At 37.9% G+C, this 16,689-nt stretch overlaps 1 protein-coding gene across 4 annotated transcripts in view; it reads right to left on the bottom strand.

Annotated features, from left to right (window-relative positions):
• The window catches only part of LOC307162962 (uncharacterized protein), a 46,527-nt gene extending 35,793 nt beyond the window's left edge, over positions 1-10,734 (bottom strand). For 2 of the 4 annotated variants that reach the window (XM_079878739.1, XM_079878741.1), the window contains exon 1: positions 10,290-10,728. The gene's annotated coding sequence lies outside the window, so the exon portion shown is untranslated. Of the gene's footprint in view, positions 1-10,289 lie in introns of all 4 variants that reach the window. The other 2 variants (XM_079878742.1, XM_079878740.1) reach the window with 2 other exon arrangements.
• Between the last annotated feature and the right edge of the window lie 5,955 nt (positions 10,735-16,689).

Here is a 16,689-nt window from a genome sequence, read left to right as displayed (position 1 = left end):
ATGACTTAGGCTATTGTGTGGAAGTATGGGGGAACACTTACAAAACAAATACATATCCAATCTTCATCCTACAAAAAAGAGCTATTCGAATCATACATAAAACTACATACAGACAACCAACGAACCCATTATTCATTAAACTAAAAATATTAAAATTTAAAGATTTGATTGACTACAAAACTATTCAAATTGCTTTTAGAGCACATAATAACCAATTGCCTAGAAATATCCAAGAGCTTTTTCAATTGAGAGAAAGCACGTATAATTTCAGAGGAATATCAATGTTTAGTAAACCATTAATTCGAACAAATAGTAAGTTCCACTGTGTTACAACTCGGGGTGTTATCCTGTGGAACAACAGCGATAATGATTTAAAGCTATGTAAAAACTTATTGCAACTGAAATTATTATTTAAAAAAAGAATCCTAGATGGATATGAACTGGAATAGTGATTTTCAGAGCTTTGTTGATTTTTATTTAGTTTGAATATATAATGATGCAAACAATATAAGTAGCTAAAAATATCATTGAATGGGGGTAGGACATGAAAAGTTATATTAACTTCTTCCTACCCCTTTGAACATGACTGTTATTTGGATTATCTGCTGATGATCTTTTTTGTTGATTGTTTGTTCTTATTTAGTTGTTGTATTTTTTTTAACATGTTCAATAAATAAAAAAAATAATAAATAAATATAAAAAAAGGTGGACGATACAGGAGAATCAAGAGCATTGGAGATGTGCCAGAAACTTTGAGAACTAAATATTCAAAGGTTGAAGTCACATGAAAGTCAATAGTTTTGACAGAAATGCTGTTGCGATAAACAGCAGCCAGGCCACCACCCCTTGATGTCAGACGAGGTTTGGCCAGGTAGCTGTATCCAGAGGGAGTGAGTAGATTAAGGTGGAAATAGTCATTAGGAGTTTGCCATGTTTCAGTGAGGAGCAAAAAGTCAAAGTTTTTTCTCAGTTAGTAGTGAGCAAAGAACAGTAGCCTTATCAGTGAGAGACCGACAGTTAAACAGCGCAACTGCAAGATCGAGCGCGCAATTATTGCGTGTATATGGATTAGTCAGAGACAGATCACAGGAAACCGTTATTAGTGAGGTAAGATGTATACCACGGTGAGTAGACGGCAGCATAGAAATACAGATATCTGATCTGTTCGACCAGATGGAAGGAATGGCTACCGACAATGGGCAGCGCGATGAGAAATGGCGACGACAGACGATGTACATAGCGCGGTTGCCTAGCAACCCCGAGCTCCGTGCAGAGTCTGTATGTGGTCGCATCAAGACGAGGATGAGATTTCAGGCTACGCAGTTGGGTGATTCTCACGAAATCCAGGTTTAGAAGGTGTCCAGCATCAGAATTTTTAAAATGCCCTTGAAGCCAATTTTCTTTTTAAGATTAAGGTCTGAACTTACTATAACCATTATTTTTAGAAGATTTTAAAAAAATTCCTAGATAATTATTTACATTTTTTAGATGAAGTCCATAAAAAATTATCATTACCGTAACATGACATTACATTAAATATATGGTTAAAAATGTGTCTTTTTGGCTAATGTTAAAGTAGACTCCTTTCGTGCTCAAACCTATGTAAAACTCTGGAGAAATTACTTTTTTATATTTATTATTTTTTGTAATTTCCTTATTTTCTCTCATTACCGAAACATAGGGTAAGTGTACCCATTAAGCCCATGTACCCTTTAAGCCCACTTTCAACTCTGAAGTCAAATTTAAAAAAGAGAAAATAATATTTTATGCTGCTTATTATTTTAACCAATCCAGTGATTTGTTACTTCCCTGGCATTTTTTATTGCATACCAATCACATTTGTCAGTGTTGAGTTAGCCTCACCCATGTGCATGCTGTCTCAGGGGACCTCACACAAAGTCACCCCAAAACTTTGGTGTTTCGGGACCCTTCTGAAATCAACACATTTCAGCAATTTTCAGCCATTTCTTTGGAAACTACATTGATATTATGTCAAATAAGAGATAAATGTATTGTTTTTTGTGTATGAACAAATAGTACTTTACCATTTTATATCATTTTCCTTTAAATTGAAAGATGAGTTTTATTAGCTTGCGTTCAAAGCTAATCTCTAGGTCAAACCATTAGCCTTACAGAAAGATAGACTGCCAAAGAATTAAGCATGTGAACTGCAAACAATAAATGTTTTGTGATTCATTTTACATTAATTTACAAATAAATACATCATAAATTGTTTTGCAGAGGAGATTATTTTTATAAATTAACTTTTTTTAAAGATGGGCTTAAATGGTACAGCGCCACAAAATGCATGCAAACTATAGCCATCACAAGCTAACCTTGAATGAAAAAAACTTAACATTTCTCAATGTGGGCACAATGAAAATTACTATGATACTAGTCCACAGTATATTTAAGCTCCATGCATGTATTTGTAAACATATCTTACATTTTTAAAGGAAAAGGTACACTTTTTTCACCATTACTCACTGTGGAACCATTTAAGCCCACCTTATGTGTTTCAGTGAGGAATGGCATGAAGGGGTTACCCAGTGGGCCCCCATGCAGGGTTATTGAGCCCTAACTCGGCTTTCTTCCCGAGATATGGTCACTTCCTGTGGAACTCGGGCATAACTCCAGAATCAAGCCAACCTAAGGCTGCATACTCCCGGTGTGGGGGCCCACTAGGAGACCCCCCAAAACCCCAGAGTCTGGAGCCCAAACTCAGCTTCCTTCCCGAGATACACCCGGTTTAACTTCCACCTTTGACCAGCCATAACTTGGGAGCCAAGCTGGCTTAAGGTTCCAGACTCCCGGTGTAGGGGGCCCACTAGGAGGCCCCCCTAAGCCCAGAGTATGGAGCCCCAACTCGGCTTGGTTCCCAAGATACACCTGGTCAAACTTCCAGCTTGACTCCAGCTACAACTCCAGTCAAGCCAACTTAAAGCTCCAGACCACCGGCCACTAACACCTTCCCATCCCACCCAGGGCTATAATCAAACATTAGAAAAAGGATTTTTTTTTTTCTTCTTCCCTGTCACTGAATAAATATATTGATGTTTTACTTCTTAAAAATCAATAATTTTTTTATATTTTGTGAATCAAAGATGATGTGGGCTTATTTGGAACACATGCGGGCTTAAATGGTGCCAAAAGTACCAATTAAGCCCATGCCAGACTTCTGACTTTATTCCTAAATTATCTTAATTTTATATTCTAAAATGTACATCAACTAATTAATACAGTTTCAAATGAGAGATTAATCTTGCATTTTAACAAATAATTTTTCTTATAAACTATGTCAATATCTATGAAAAAAACCTAGACTTAGATTTTGGTGGGCTTAATGGGTACACTTACCCTACGTGATGATTTACAGTTTCTTTTATTTAATTGTTTCACTAAAAGATAACATACACATTTGTTATGTAGAAGACCTTAAATAAGTAGTGTTGTATAATATGTATATACATTTTAAAACAAAATATATGATTATCTAATTATTACTTAATTTGTAAAAAAGTTACATGTTGCGGTAATGAAAATGCCATTTCGGTAATGAGGATCAATGTTTCGGAAATGAGATTTAGCACACACATTCACTGTTGACAAAGGGGTTTGATGCCTAACTCTATTTTACATATTTAAAACACATACAATTGTTAAAAGTATATTTATTTCATAAACAGTGTTTCATTTTCTCATTTATTGTAATCACCACAGTACCATGCCTTGTGTTAACACGTGTTTTGTTTATACAAGTTACAATCTTGTGAGGTCCTGAGTAGTCTTAATTTAAAAAAAATAAGTATTTGAACACCCTGCTATTTTGCAAGTTCTCCCACTTAGAAATCATGGAGGGGTCTGAAATTGTCATCGTAGGTGCATGTCCACTGTGAGAGACATAATCTAAAAAATTAAAAAAATCCAGAAATCACAATGTATGATTTTTTAACTATTTATTTGTATGATACAGCTGCAAATAAGTATTTGAACACCTGAGAAAATCAATGTTAATATTTGGTACAGTAGCCTTTGTTTGCAATTACAGAGGTCAAACGTTTCCTGTAGTTTTTCACCAGGTTTGCACACACTGGCCCACTCCTCCACACAGATCTTCTCTAGATCAGTCAAGTTTCTGGGCTGTCGCTGAGAAACACGGAGTTTGAGCTCCCTCCAAAGATTCTCTATTGGGTTTAGGTCTGGAGACTGGCTAGGCCACGCCAGAACCTTGATATGCTTCTTACAGAGCCACTCCTTGGTTATCCTGGCAGTGTGCTTCGGGTCATTGTCATGTTGGAAGACCCAGCCTCGACCCATCTTCAATGCTCTAACTGAGGGAAGGAGGTTGTTCCCCAAAATCTCGCAATACATGGCCCCAGTCATCCTCTCCTTAATACAGTGCAGTCGCCCTGTCCCATGTGCAGAAAAACACCCCCAAAGCATGATGCTACCACCCCCATGCTTCACAGTAGGGATGGTGTTCTTGGGATGGTACTTATCATTCTTCTTCCTCCAAACTTGTTTAGTGGAATTATGACCAAAAAGTTCTATTTTGGTCTCATCTGACCACATGACTTTCTCCCATGACTCCTCTGGATCATCCAAATGGTCATTGCCAACTTTAAGATGGGCCTTGACATGTGCTCATTTAAGCAGGGGAACCTTCCGTGCCATGCATGATTTCAAACCATGACGTCTTAGTGTATTACCAACAGTAACCTTGGAAACGGTGGTCCCAGCTCTTTTCAGGTCATTGACCAGCTCCTACCGTGTAGTTCTGGGCTGATTTCTCACCTTTCTTAGGATAATTTAGACCCCACGAGGTGAGATCTTGCATGGAGCCCTACACCGTGAGAGATTGACAGTCATGTTTAGCTTCTTCCATTTTCTAATGATTGCTCCAACAGTGGACCTTTTTTCACCAAGCTGCTTGGCAATTTCCCCATAGCCCTTTCCAGCCTTGTGGAGGTGTACAATTTTGTCTCTAGTGTCTTTGGACAGCTCTTTGGTCTTGGCCATGTTAGTAGTTGGATTCTTACTGATTGTATGGGGTGGACAGGTGTCTTTATGCAGCTAACGACCTCAAACAGGTGCATCTAATTTAGGATAATAAATGGAGTGGAGGTGGACATTTTAAAGGCAGACTAACAGGTCTTTGAGGGTCAGAATTCTAGCTGATAGACGGGTGTTCAAATACTTATTTGCAGCTGTATCATACAAATAAATAGTTAAAAAAACATATTGTGATTTCTGGATTTTTTTTTTAGATTATGTCTCTCACAGTGGACATGCACCTACGATGACAATTTCAGACCCCTCCATGATTTCCAAGTGGGAGAACTTGCAAAATAGCAGGGTGTCCAAATACTTATTTTCCTCACTGTATATAAAATACTAGGTGTGGAACTGTACACAGAAGTCACGGTTCGGTTCATACCTCGGTTCAGACATCACGGTTCGGTACGAGTTCGGTACAATGGAGGGAAAAGCAAAACAAAAATGCAGAAGGCTTGTGCATGTTTCAGGCTGTACCACCAAAGGAAAATAAATTACTTAAGCCTTGTATTTTTTAAATAAGTTTTATTAATGAAGTAAGGCATAGAACCAGTTTATTTGTAGTGCACTGACAATAGTTTTATATAATTAGTTTATTAATTAAATTGATAAAAAGACAAAAAGATCTTGAGACATGTTTGGTAATTGTGCCTGAATGAATTGAAAATTAATTTGTTACATTTCAGAGTAATATATTTGTTTTCCTTAATTTTAATTAACAGTAACTTAAACACTTTTTGAATGACTGTAAACAAAATGACGGAGTATGTTTTTATGTTTCCACTGTTCGATCGTGCCTGCGCCTCACTCACACACACACACAAATATAAGTAAACACTTTGCGACTTTTCGATCGTGCCCGCGTCACGCTCTCCGTCTCTGCAAGTTTCGGAAGGGAATGATTCAGATTTCTCTTGGCACAGTTACTAGAAGACAGACGCGTTGCTCACGTCACATCTACGTCGTCAAGCTCAGTTTGAGTCTGCGCAGTACACTCAGCCATCAGGAAGTGAGTGCTTCTTTTCTCCGTTGAAGCCTATGGGGTCGCTGTGTCCATTTATTTTACTGTCTATGACTTTACATCGCAGCCTGCTTCAGAGCATATACAGTAAAATAAATGGACACAGCATGACATTGGATTCAACGGAGAAAAGTGAAGTCAATTAGAAACTCTCACTTCCTGATGGCTGAGCGTACTGCGCAGACTCAAACTGAGCTTGACGACGTAGATGTGACATGAGCAACCCGTCTGTCTTCTAGTAGCTGTGCCAAGAGAAATCTGAATCATTCCCTTCCAAAACTTGCAGAGACGGAGAGTGTGAGTAAGAGCTGTCCATGAGCTAGGAGCAGGAGAAACTTTTGCTAAGTATTCTGATTAATTATTTTGTCATTTTGCCTCCGTGTCCCCCAGATTGCGCGCAAGCTTCTCCTCCTGTCTATACAGTAATTTTTCTACTGTGCGACAGTCACGTGGTTATGATGCAATCGTTAGCCTATTTTTACAAAAACTGCTTCAACAGGGCCATAAAGTAAGATACAAGGTAATGGAGCATTTTATAAATTTTCGTGTTTCTTTAGAAATAAATAATGGACAAATGGGGCCCTATCTTGCACCCAGCGCAATTGACTTTGTACACCGATGCATGTATCATTCCTATTTTGAACCCGCGCACAGCAGACGCACATTGGTAAACTAGAAAATGCATTTGCGCTCCCGGGGGCGGTTCAGCACAAAGAGGAGGCGTGTTCTGGCGCAAACGTTTCCTGGTGCTATTTTGCAGTTTCACAAAACAATTCCGCCCTTGACCAGGAGAAACCTAGTCTAAAGTCAGTGGCGCGTTGCGCATGTTATTCATATACTATTTTAAGGGCGGTTGCTTGGCCATAATGTAGCGTAAGCACAACGTGCATACACTTTGCTTATTTCATCTACACACAGACGCAGCAGTTTTCATTTTTAGAAAACCATACATTATTACAAGGAAAAATATTAACACACGAGGGAAATCATTGTTGTGTCCATGAAGATGTGAAAAAATAGGCATAAATCTAGCTTACACATTAACCCAAATTATCATACGCCTGTTTAACCAAAGTTAATTTGGGTGTGTTTCTCCCATCCCCAATGTCACTTCTCTGTGTTTTACGGCCCTGACGAGAACGTTGGTCTCCTCGGCTGTGAACCGCTCCTGGTGTGCGCCTGGCAAATCCGCCGTTATAATAGCAATCCACCATGGAACAAGCACACCTGCTCTTAAAGGGACACTAGGTAACTTTTTAACCTTAACTGAACAGCTTCGGAGTCAGTGGAATGGTTATATTACTTATTTCGGGTTGAATGGTGGTGGTTTCGCACCCCCCTGGTGCCCGAGAGCGGAAAAAACTCACTTGCAACTTTGGGCCGGCGGGTCGGCGGCCTCGCCGTCAGGAAGTATCGCGTGATATCAGGTCTCGCGATGTAACGAATTGCTTTACGGCACTGCACACAAAGCTAGGAAAGCTTTGTCAGAGGACGAAAGAAAGAGGAAACGGCAGACTGACCGAGCAAGGAGTCAGACTCGAGTAAATATCGTTCTTGTTGATGGACTAGTAGACATCTTCAGAGGTTATCTGTGCCTGTTCGATGTCCGACGCTTTGTAACGCGTTCTGTCAGGAGGAGAAATAGGGATAGCTCACAGATAAAGTTATTACAGAGGCCAGACAGACTCACGGAGGCGATTGGCATCTCACAACTTGCACTTTATTCCCCAGTCGAACTCGTGTAACTGTCTGTCACCCGTTCTACCATCCACATCTTTACTTGATAAACAAAAGTAGGATAAGAATGAGCATCAAACGGAAATAACCCGCATACGGGTGCTCGAGGTGCACATACAACACAGACTGCCGACGACAGTTCAACAGGGCGCGCGCAGCTCTTAAAGGGGCCACACCTTATTTCCACTCATTACAGCTTCCATCCTACTAAACAGGTACCGGTATAGAGGGCGGAAGGGACCAGGCCGTGAGTGCAGAGACGGCTCTGCGCGAGTGGTATTTACGACAGTAACGTTAAATACAAGTACTCCACAGCGACTCTAGGGGTCGCTGTTTGACAAAAACGGAAAGCTGCATAGTGTGCCTTTAAAGGGAATGTGAGATGTCGCTCTGATTGGTTTATTTCACGTTACGCCTAAACCACACCTATGAATAATGAATCTTTTTCATTTCATTTACTTCAGACCAACCCGTTTTAGATTTGCGTCAGGCGCAAAAGTCATTTATCTCGCCGGTATAATAGCAACAGCGCCCAAGACCCGCCCACAAAGTTACTTGCGTTTCGCGCTTGATACTTGCGTTTCAGATCATTAAAATAGGGCCCAAGGAGTCTTTAAACGCCTCAGACGTAAAGTTATTCGCTGTCAAAGTGACGCCAAAATGAATGGGAGTCAATGGAATGCTAACAGCAGGTGGGGGTCTGCTAATCAATGGCGGCGTCCGGGGAAGCTTTTTCCGAAACATTGGCCCCCTGCTTCAGAGCTAAGGCGGGGCTACAGATTATGTGTCCCTAAAGAACCCGTGTATCTAACAGTAGTTCCGCATTACATTAATTAATTTGCACGTGAGTTTTATTTATTTTTATTCCGTGTAAATTTATGAACCGAACCGTGACTGTTTTTTCCCTATTATCACCCTGTTCCCTGACCGCTCTCTCTCCTTTCTTCTGTACTCCTCAAGAAGGATTGGATTGCTGTATATTTTTTCCCTGTGCTTTTTCAGCCTGTCTTTTGCTGATCCCCTTTTTTTTAACTGATGCTTGCCTGTAACAAAATACACAATAGCCATCTTGAATGTAACATTTTGTAAAAAAGACAGAAATACATTGTTTCACAGTAAAACTATTGAATATTAAATAATATTACATGTATAGTAGGTGGCCTATACTGCATTCATACTGCTTTTTGAGGAAGCACTTCATAAAATAAAAATTAGTGACTCCTGCTGGGGGGGTTGTAATAGCTATTTTGTTTAATGCAATCTGTTCAATTAGTGCTAAGGCAAATATCAAGATATTGAAATGAGCAAGAGTTATAGTGCACGTCCCTCCTTCATAAGTCTGTTTCTCATTACCGAAACATTGAGTATCTCCACTGCAACAGGCCTTCAATTGTTGCGGTGAATGATAATGGTGTTGCGGAGGATGAGTGACCTTAAACATTCTTGCTAACTGTGGAGGCTAAATAAGGGTTAGCTAAACTTTCCCTCTCTTTTTATATTTAGACCATAATTGGGTATATAGTAATCAAAAAATTAAAACGGCAACACTTTTTAAAACTTCACAAACTCATGTTTCGGTAATGAGAACTAAAAAGTCGTGTAGGTACTATGACAAACAACATTTTAACTTTTATCTGGAGAGAAAAAATATGAATTGCTTACCTAGTAGCCATCTTGAGTGTCACAGTCAATTATGTCCCTTCCAACAAAATTGCTTGAAAAAGTTCATTCTTAGAGGACTTAAACAATGATTGAAAATTGTTGCGGAGGATGAGAAAATTGGTCTTGGACACATTTATATTCCTTATTATTGTCACTACATTTACCAATGATCACCAAATAACACATGTTTCTTTACTGTAAATGTTTATAGTATAACATGCACTGAAGCTTTTTATTTTTCTTATTTTTTAATTATAAATATTTACATCTCAAAGAACCAAAATCCAGTCATGGACACTTTGCGGTAATGAGAAACTTCCCCTTAAATGTGGAAAAAACAATAAAATTGGTATTTATGATGTTATTTGAAAACATGTGCAAAATAGTAGGCTACATAAAGAGATGTTTATAACTGTATTCTTATTTTAATAGCATTTTGATTTACTTTTATCATCAAAATGCCTCATGACACACTCATAAGTCTAGTTTCGCGAGAATCACCCAGTTGGAGTAATGAATAGTTGAGAGCCATAGGTACACAGTTGAGCAATAAACCCAGAGTTAAAACTCCAAGCAGTGCAGAGATGTTGCAAATAATATGCATATTCAGACCGCGGGACAACACAACATCACTGGCAGTTGGAAAACGTACTTTCATTGCAAAAAATGCAAGAAAGAAGCAGTACGTTACTCTCGTTGCTAATTGTGCACGATCAACACAGCATGACGACCTTTCAGATAAATTGAATGACTGGGGGTAACCAACCATCCAAAAGACTGTCCACAATAGATAAGCGAGGGAGTGGAGACTCACCGGTCACCTATGTAGAAGGTACAGTGGAGTAGTGCGAGGATCGGCAAACAGCAGATGAGTAGTGTGAGTTGGATGAATGCCAGTGATGAGTTGAAGAGTTGTCAGTGTCTGCGTTGTATCCAAAATAATATCCAGAGGCAAGTGACAATCAATAAAGTCCAGGGAAACGTCCAGTTCAGCAGGGAGGATGATAACACGGTAGACACGAAACACAGCAGTGTTCAAAACAGACAGACAAAAGTTACAGCGTGTCTGCGTTGTATCCGAAATAAGATCCAGAGAAAGTGAGTCGTGACAGCAATAAAGTCCAAGCAAACGTCCAGTTCAGCAGGGAGATGACACGGTAGACGCGAAACACAGCACAGTGTTCAAAACAAAACAAACATACAAAAAGTTCCGGCGAGAAGCGGCAGCAAGGCGCGCACAGCGTACTCCCACCGGAAGTGACAGCCTGTGTGACATGCATATTATGATCAAATATATTGTATAAATTGTATATTGCGAGACTAACTAACTAAACAACCCCCCACCCAGAAAATGTTTTTTATGGTGAAATTTCTTTTATGTTGGGGACCCCCAAACTTGATTCAGTTCGACCACTGGGTAAATTTATCTTCCAATTATTATTTTTAAAACATCCCGAATCCCATGTTTCTTTTGCAAGAACTATTAAATATATTTGATAAATGAAACAATTATCTAACATGATATTAACATTAAAATATACAATACTGCCATATTTTAACACCAGCTTTGAGATTGATATTTATTTTACTAAAAACGTTTTGAATTATTAACGGCCGTTCACACTAGACTTTTCCTTCCACTGACTTCCATTCATACGCATGTGAAAGAGGGACACCAGAAACACAAGCTCAAGTGAATAACCCTGTGAGAAATAACACAAGCGTTTAGCAAGTAGAGTGGATTGTTTATTTTTTAATTAATTATTTTTATTTGTTATATGTTGAATTTATGTTTGTAAAAAAGCTTTTCATTTCACGACCGTCACAGTGCGTGTAGAAATTTCACATGATGAGTGGCCGTGGCTTTAACTAGTGTTAAATTCATATTTTTTTATCAGATTTATCTGTGTCCCACCATGTTTCACTCAACCCTGTTACTCCTGACATGATTTTCCTCCTTTCAAAAACAGAGCATTTTTTTTTACACAAACTGTACAGTGCTGATTCATCAACCCTGTTATCAGCGTCACTGTAAGAAGAATCTTTATAACTATGAATAACTTATATGATATTTGACAAATACAACTTTATCAGTAACTTGGTGTTTAAAAAAAACTATTTACTATTGTAAACTATGTTGAAAATGACTAAAATTGTGGTAATGTTGTTGCAAAATTGCAAATTGGGAACCAGATATAAAATAAATGTACAATAAAACAGTTAAAATAGTATTTAGCTTGATCTGATGTTGACAATCAATATAAACATTTCTCAAACCTCCATTTACTGACCATTTGTTGAAGAAAAAACCCAGAACATTCTGTACCATATCATAGTTCAACTGTTTATCTAAATGTGATGAAGTGCTTGAATGTTTCTAACATGAATGTTCTTCAGCATCATGAATGAATGAAGAATAAACACCAACCTCTTTGTTCTTCAGGATCTTCAGTGTGTTTCATTCTGCAGGGTTCTGGATCACTCATGTTCTCACTGTCCTCTTTAATAAACTCAGTCTTTGCAGATTTCAGCTCTTCCTGATGCTTTGATGCTTGTCTTCATATGTCTGAGGTCTGAGGATGTCCTAAAATACTGATGGGAATTTACAGCATTTATTGCTGAACTCCTCACATGGTCAGTGAAGCTCCTCCCATTGGAGGAGCTTCACACTTAGCTGGATTTGATTGTTGGCGATTTGGCATGATCTTGGATTGTTTGGTTCTTCGACGCTCATCCTGGACTTGCTGTCATAGCAACATGTGCGCAAACTTAAACCTGCTCGGGAGCAGGCTTATTTCATGTTAACAGGATTAGATCGCGGCTTCATAAGCGGAGCTGATACGGGAAGTCCAGCGCAGCGCGATAGTGCACTTTCTGAGATATATATTTTTTCTCGTGATTCGTGAGATTGTCGTTTTTTGTCGCTTTTAGGTTTAAAAAACAGTTTTAGGTTTTTTTGTGGCATTTCCAAGCCACTTAAGACCCAATGTTGTAAAGCAGTTTTATTTTTTTTTTTATTTTTTTTTTAGGCTATCATAATTTATGAAGATCATACAATCATGACCATGCCGATTACAGTATGTCACTCAGGCTTCACTAACGTGATTGGTACCATAGACTATACCATAGACTGCCATCAAGGCCTCAATGAAGGGGATTATGTGAACAGAAAGGGGATTCACAATGTAAATGTGCTGCCCAGTTACTATTGTGATTCTTAATATTCCAGATTAGTAATATTATATCAAATAAAAAAAGGCAGTTGACTAAAATCTTCCATATCACAAATGTGAAAGCAAAATGGCCAGGATCTGTGCATGACTTAAGCATTTTCAGAGATTCACATTTATGCACATTATTTGAAAGTGGTAAGTTCCACAATTAAATATCAAGCTCACTGTATTACATACACTTATGCTGATCCTAACAGAACTGCATTTTTTCATAGGTGATTATGACATGTTCCTGCAGACAGGTGTTTTATGACCCCATTCCCTGACCCAAACCAGTTACAGTGCAGCTCTAGCCAGGACAAGGGCATACCATGAAATGAACTTTGGCTAACTAAAGGGAAGATTTCAGTGTCTGAAAAGTCTGAGGGTTGCACACCTGACAGGGCCTGTGACATTGTTGCATGTGCCATATTACACAACATTGCCAAAAAAAAAAAAAAAAAAAACACTTTTCATTAAATGTTTAATAAAAGACAAATATGCTTAGTTCCTTGAGTTTTATTTCAATTGTTCTTTGTAAAGAAAAGCCAGTGGTCAAGTGCCTGCAACAAGAGATATTAGACACTTGCCTCATGCAACAAATAAAAAGGAAAAGTTGGCTATACACTGCCCACCTAAGGCCTATGTCTCCTCTGTGTGTGCAGACTCTTCTGTAGATGTGGAATCCTGCAACTTATATTGCAGCCATAAAGCATACAAGTATAAATTAAGTAAAGTTATTTATGCACTTGTTGCAGGTAGGCTAGTTCCTCCATATGACAGTTATCTGAGAGGGTTTATTCACTGTCCAGTGCAATAGAAACAAATGGACATTACAAAGTCTTATACTTTCTTTCCTTTGGAAAGTTAGAAAATGTCCACTTACTGCACATATTTCAGCCACCACTTTCTTGGGAACAGATACAAGTGTTGGTGTATTGTGTAAAAGTGCACAAAAGAGGAAAACACAATGTCATTACAATGAACTACACTCGGGAAAAATGTGATCAATAACTCATGGCAAAATATTTTTACATTAACATAAGTTGATCAGTTTTCACTTTCACAAGTCAAAGCAATTCATCATTACTCAAGATTTAACAGTTTAAATGACTATACGGCCTTAATTTAATGCAGCAAAAATTATTTTACAGTGTAGGCTACTAAGATCTTTTCTTTTCTTTTTTTCTCAGCCTTTTTCTTGGTTGCTTTTATAAACAGACAACCATTTATTTAACAGTGCCTTTTATAAAAGAGACTATAATATAACTAAAAATTACCATTATGTAGAATATTTTTGTTCTTCACTTTTATTTGTTCCCATGTTCTAGTGTGGTGACTCTGACATTACAATGCACAAAGTAATTATGCAATTATTAAAATACAAATATATAGGCTAATAAGTGATAAAAACATCTAACATGGCCACTTCTAACGGATTTAAATTGTCTGCTACTTTTTGCCAGCCCTCTCTCCTGGCTTTTGCAGACTTTGAGGTGTTCCCTGGCGCTTTGATTAAACATTACAATTCCGAATAAACTTCGACTATTAGTTCCTGCTCTGCTGAGGAGAAAAACTGAGCGTGCTCTTTGGCCACGCTGAGCAGCCAATAGCAGCGTTGCTGATCAATGTTTCTACTATCGATACATATCCCCTTTTAAACCAGCGCATGAACGCGCAATTATCTCAGATAACTCAATCCAGCGATACTAATCATATCCGGCAAGTGTGTTCGAAGAACCGAGTTAGCCAGATCATGATTCGCACGATGATATCATCTTGGATGTGTCATTTGATCTCGGATGTAATAAGCAACGTACGAAGAACGGGCCCCTGATCTGCTGATCTGATCTTACTGAGTTTGTTTTTATACTAAATGACACTTCTATGCAACATATAAATAGCACTTCAAAAATATAATGATCATTTGCAGAATGCCTTTTAATAAATTATATGTCCTTGAAACTTTCCTTGAATGAGGTAAATTTATCTTCCAATTATTATTTTTAAAACATGATAGGCATGTGTCTTTAGCAAAAACAATTATATATATTTGATTTGATAAATGACTCAATTATCGAACATGATATTAAAATTCAAATATACAATACTGCCATATTTTGACACCAACTTTGAGATTGATATTTATTTTACTAAAAATGTTTGAATTATTAATGGCCGTTCACACTAGACTTTTCCTTGCACTGACTTCCATTCATATGCATGTGAAAGTGGGACACCAGAAACACAAGCTCAAGTGAATAACCCTGTGAGAAATAACACAAACGTTTAGCATTCAAGTGGAATTGATTGTTTATTTTATTATTATTATTATTATTATTATTATTTGTTATATGTTGAGCTTTATGTTTGTATTTATGCATTTATGTCTGTCTATCTATTCATCATACAGTACACAACTGATGCCAATCCATCCATTATTTGTATTGCTAATCCTAACATTATTCTGCTTCTACATTAAAATACAGGTATCTAGAAATATAGAAAAGAATATAAATAATGGTAAGAAAAACAGTTAAAATCATAAACACATAAATAAATGTATATATAGTAGCCAACAAATCCCCTCAGTCTGCTGACACCAATGAAATGAGCTTTAAGTGTCAATTCACAGGAGATCTGAAGACATCAGCATAATAAATGAGGTGAAAACAGGAACTATTGTCATGAAATAAAGAGTGTTTTCAGCAGATCTGTTAATATTGATGAGCCTCAGACTATCAACACTCATTCAACAAGCCATTCAGGATCATCAGCAGATCATCTCACTTTATTCTGAGTGTTTAACTGTTAGAAACACATTATTTGAGTCAGGATACATGATAAAAGCCTGTGAAACTGCTCCACTGAAAGACAATACTGTTATTTCTCACACTATGACATGGATAAAACATCAATAACAAAAAAAACAATCACTCTCATCTTCATCAACCACTACAGAAAAATTATTAAAGCAGCATAATGTCCAAATTAATCTAAACATAGCTAGTTTGATCGTATGATAACTACATTAATCACTATAAAGTAGTTAGATCATTAAAATACTAACATTTTATATGCGCAGAAATTGAAAATGATCATAAAACTTTATGTTCCATGTAGTTGCACTATTGTTCCAAGGGTAAAACGCTATTCATATTTATTAGTATTAAAACATTGTCTGATCGTTGTGACAGCACTGCAATTGCACATCATCATAACATTACTATTGATGAAAACAGGTAAAGGAGTTAAACTTGCAATAAGGCCTACCAGAGATCCCGAACACAAATAAACACTGCTTAAAAATAGCCAACGTTGTGTGCTATTTATATTAAGAATTATTCTTAAGAAAGAACTCATTACAGCAATCAGCCAATGACAGACATGCAAGTATCAAACTTAGTCTGATTATTTGATACATTAACTATCCTTCCCCCTTTCAAAGAAAGGGCGTGTTAGAACTAAACTGATGGTTTGCTCAAGGCTGTTGATCTGCTGAATTTCAAACAATGCTATAATAATAATAATAATTCATTACATTTATATAGTGTTTTTCTCTGCACTCAAAGCTCTTTACATAGAAGGGGGGAATCTCCTCAACCACCACCAATGTGCTTCATCCACCTGGATGATGTGACGGCACCCATATCGTGCCAGAACGACCACCACACACATACTGGTGGAGAGGAGACAGAGTGATGAAGCCAATTAGTATATATATATATATATATATATATATATATATATATATATGATGGCCATGATGGACAGAGGCCACTGAGCAAATTTGGGATTTTTTGTGACCACAGAGTCAGGACCACGGTTTTACGTCTCATCCGAAGGACGGTGCTCTTTGACAGTATAGTGTCCCTGGCACTGTAATGGGGCATTAGGACCTAGTACTATAGCACTATACGGCCCGTCCCACGAACCCACTACTCGACCGATTACCCACTATAGTGGGCAAATGACCCCCAGACCCCCGCAGACCGCTCCCAA

The sequence above is a fragment of the Squalius cephalus genome (genome assembly GCF_949319135.1).
Source record: "Squalius cephalus genome assembly, chromosome: 1".
NCBI lineage: Eukaryota > Metazoa > Chordata > Actinopteri > Cypriniformes > Leuciscidae > Squalius > Squalius cephalus.
The sequence above is the reverse complement of the archived record's forward strand: the minus strand, read 5'-3'. Positions and strand labels throughout refer to the sequence as shown.